The following is a 4,604-nucleotide window of genomic DNA, read 5'->3' on the forward strand; positions in this document are numbered from 1 at the left end:
CTTCCTGGTCTGCCATTCAGGTGCAGGTCCCAAGGCTTAGGACCATCCTCTACTGCTTTCCCAGGCCTCAAGCAGAGAGCTGGGTGGGTAGTGGAGCACCCGGGACATGAACCATTGCTCATCTGGGATCCTGGCAGATGCAAGGCGAGCCACTAGGCTCTCATGCTGGGCCCAGAATATGGTTATACATTTTAAAAACACTGGCCTGGGAAGTTTGGGGAGTGATGAAGAACATTGGCTGTCATTATCATTTCTCTGCAAATGCTGCTGTCACCATCGGAGCTTCTATGCTTGCTCTTGCCGATGCCATTAGTTCCTCCATCTCAACATATAATTTATGTATTGTCCACTCCAATGCTTCTTGGACATTATTAGCATTTGAAGATCCCATATTTACCGTCAGTCCTTCAAGGTAACTGCTGAGGCTGACTCCTTTCACAGAGATTATGGCTTATAGCTTTTTCTGGGTCCTGAGGATGTGGTTTGTATATAAATCTTTTGTCTGCTGCTGACATTGTATTTGCAAATGAATATAAGTAGTTTTGAGAGCCATTGTTCTTTCTACAGGATCAACCACAGAATGTTCTTGCACGTATGTTTTGGTTCTTGTTGTGTCAATAAGAGACTTCACAATGGGAGGCAGGGTCCGCTTGGTGCTGAGATGTCCATGGTTATGCATCCCCCCAGAGAGATCTGTGTGTCTGTCCAGTACATCTACTCCAACCATACTTGGGTTCACCAACTTTGGGTCATTTTGCATTTAGCTATTCTAATGGTTTCCCTTGAGTGGGCAGAGATATGTTTTGAAATTTGAGGCCCGGATTTTCATGGTATCAGAAGCCTGGTTGATACCTGGGAGGATGGAACATGAATCTAAATATAGGTTTAATCTTTGGTGCAAAACATCTTTTAAATCCATGCATATGAGAAATCTTCAAAAGTCTCATGGAAAATTAATATCATGGTAAAGCAGTACATGAATTTAATAACATTTTTTGCACCAAAAGAAACTCAACTTTTAAATTGTACTTTTCCATTTGAAGTGCCTTCAGATTGTTATTTCAGATAATAAGTTCTCCAATTTCTTCTTTAAAAGATGATCTAGAGACATTAATATTTGTAGAGTAGCTATATTGTTTACATATATTAATTGAAAGCTTCATAAGCAATCTCTGAGGAGGTATTAGTAACCTCATATTGCCTATGAACAAACAGAGGTTGAGATATTAAATAATTTATCCAAATTATAAGCCAAGGCAGGCATAGTGAAGATTTAATTCCAGACATTTCTGACTTTAGAGTTCAAACTTTAACATATTAAGTAATTTTTCCATTAACATCTGATAAAATTATGGGTAGGCTTCTGTGCCTTGGTTTTGAAACAAAACTGATTTTCACTTGGTACTTCCTATATAATTCCGAATGCCTAATTATTGGAATCAGGTGCCTGGACTTTATCCTCTGCTCAGAGATTTCAGGACAATCTCATCTTTTGTCCATACCTTCCTTTTCTTGTTATAACCATTGTATCAGATAGTACCGTTACAGCAACAAGACAGAATTACAGATTGACAGTCATTTTTAGATACAACAATCTTCTCGCAGCTTCAAGTATGACTTTAGCATTTGCCAGAAAACAAAAACAAAACGAGAAAACACACAGGACACCGTATGCAAATAATTTGCTGCTTGAATACATGTTTTTCCCTGCTACAAAATGTTGAAACCCAGCTTGAGGAACAATATGAAACCTTGTGTCTGGATAATCCAAATTGCATTCCTGCCCCCCACCCCCACCCCCAGCCCTTAAAATAAATGAAAGGAGCAGTGCTGTTGCAAATAAATTGTTTTTCCACAAATGAGAGATATTTTCTCTACTACAGTGCTTTCCAATTATATTGGGTAGCTTCTTGTTGAATAACAACAGAAGCTTGGAAATCAAACGATTATAGCCACTATCCAAAGTTCAGTAATTTTGATCATAAATATTTTTCATGCTTAGATGGTTATGTAAACATCATAGTCAAGGTTTTACAGGATAGATTGTAGCACACTTTCACTTAGTTCCTATAATTTCTGTTTTAGACAGAGATTGATGATTTCCCATTATGTTTCAAACCATCCTGTCATTAATATCTTTTTCTAATAGGCTTGGCGCCAGAATTGTAATTTCTATTTTGTTTTGGAGGGGAATAAATTCATTAGGCTGGGTAAATTATTTAAGTAATGCCATATCCTTTGCTGAAGTTTGCAAAAAAAAAATACTGTACAGTTTCTAGGGAGATGATCTAAACTCTCTTGCTATTCTCTTTGCAATTCTTAGAAGAATAAAGAAATGTGTTTTCTGGGAGACATCTGAGGGACAGCTGTTGGGCACGGAAGTTAACGTAGTGCTTTGGACACCTGTATACTGTATCAGAGTGGCTCTGCTCCTGATTCCAGTATTCTGTTGATGTCTGTCCTTGGAGACAAAGAATAATAACTTAAATATTTGAGTGCCTGCTATCCATATAGGATACCCAGATTGCGTTCCCAGCTCCTGGCTCTGGTCTAGTCTGCCTATGCTGTTAGGGGTATTTCGGGATGAACCAGTAAAAGACAGATATCTCTCCAACTTTCTGTCTCTCTCTGCCTTTCAAGTAAATGACAATTTTTTAAAAAAACATGTAAAATAAGAAAGAGTATTAAAAGAGACAGAGAGACACACACAGAAAGAGAGAGAGATTTCACTTTTAGTGGTTCAAATTTCTAATGCCCGTGGTGCATTAGTATGGAGCCAAGAGCTGGAGGTTCAACTGGGGTCTTCCCAGTGGATGTTAGGAATACAATTATTTGGACTATCACTTTTTTGAAAAAAAAAATTCTTGTTATTAGGAAGGCAGAGTTACAGAGAGAGAAGGAGAAATAAAGACAAAGATCTTTTGCCTGCTGATTCACTCCCCAAATACCCTCAACGGCCTGACCTGAGCTGTTCTGAAACCAGGAGCCAGGAGCTTCTTCCAGGTCTCCCATATGGGTGACGGGTCCATCTTCCACTTTGGGTCATCTTCCACTGCCTTTCTAGGCCATAAACAGGGAGCTAGAAGGTTAGTGGAGCAGCCAGGACACGAACCTGTACCCATGTGGCATTCTGGTGCTTGTAGGTGGAGGAGTAGCCAACTGAGCTATCATACTGGCCCTGAATCACCACTTCTGCCTTCCGGGGTCTCCACCAGCAGGAAGCTGGGATCAGAACTTGGATGTGAGACTTGTACACAAGCGCTGTGACACAGAATGTGTCTTAATTAGCATTTTGACTTCTCTGCTACCTGCGGCCCTTGGAGCCATGTTCTTTATGATGCAAGTGATCATTGATAGATAAGAGTGCTTGTCTCACAATTTTGTAGTCCAAGACAGATATCTGGTTTCAGAACATCCAAGTGTTAACTTTAATGATAGCAGGGAATGTACAGTTTGCTAGGGACAGGTATACTATGGGTGTGAGTGGGTGGTGGGTAGGGTTCCTAAAACCAACACATAAAAGAAAAGAAAATGCGTAATTCAAGCTATTTTTATAACACCCATTCCTTTAGACTTCATAGGCAGAGGATGAATCATTAAGTCATTGTTTAACTGAATAGGTGACTCTTTTATCACAAGCTTATGTGGCTAATAATATATTTCTATTGTAATTAATAATTACTTTTGTTTCAGTTACTCTGCTTTGTTGTTTGGGAATAGGTGTACTTCTTAGCTTGGCCCACCATTTTCTTTTCTCTGTCTCACGAAACACATTTTTTGTGCTTTACTTACGCACCAACAGTTAACAGCAATAACCTTGTGTAGATGGATACATAAGGGCAGTAAACCCTTATGTGGAAAACCAAGAGACATAGAAGAGGAGATATCAACGTAAACTCAAAATGTTGGGCCTGGCACGGTAGCCTAGTGGCTAAGTCCTCGCCTCTCATCTGCTGAGATCCCATATGGGCACTGGTTTGTGTCCCGGCTGTTCCACTTTCCATCCAGCTCCCTCCTTGTGGCTTGGAAAAGCAGTAAAGGACAGCCCAAAGCCTTGGGACCCTGCACCTGCATAGGAGACCTGAATGAAGCTCCTGGCTTCGGGTCAGCTCAGCTCTGGCTGTTGCGGCCATTTGGGGAGTGAACCAGATAACGAAAGATCTCTCCTCTCTGTAAATTTGTCTTTCCAATAAAAATAAATAAATCTAAATAAATCTCTCTTTTTTTTTTTTAAAGTAAACTCAAAATATTATGTGAGATTTTTAGACAGGGTATCATGTAATCTAACCCTTTTAAGATGTATAATACTACACAAGGCTATTGAGGATACTTCAGAGTGATACTCAGGTAGCTAGTTGAGGGAAAACATACTGGTTAAGCAATAGATACCATTAATTTGGGGGGAATATTTGGTGAATGGCTTTATAATGTAGACTGAATACAATGAGTTTGTCTATGATTCCTAAAGAGACAAGAGGTGTCTGAGCAGGAGTGCTGCTGTCACAGATGTGTTAACGTTTCTTAGGCATGAGTCAGCAAAAGGAAGGAGGGAGAAAAAGCAAGCATTCCACAGCAACTGGCGATGCAGGCAGCACCTGCAGGGT

The 4,604-nt window shown here is 39.9% G+C and overlaps 1 pseudogene; it reads right to left on the reverse strand.

Moving 5' to 3' along the window:
- Window positions 1–247: 247 nt before the first annotated feature.
- LOC121152292 lies at window positions 248–760 on the reverse strand (annotated as a pseudogene).
- Window positions 761–4,604: the final 3,844 nt, after the last annotated feature.

The sequence above is a fragment of the Ochotona curzoniae genome, unplaced genomic scaffold (genome assembly GCF_017591425.1).
Source record: "Ochotona curzoniae isolate NIBS_2020 unplaced genomic scaffold, NIBS_Ocur_1.0 contig_1, whole genome shotgun sequence".
Lineage (NCBI taxonomy): Eukaryota > Metazoa > Chordata > Mammalia > Lagomorpha > Ochotonidae > Ochotona > Ochotona curzoniae.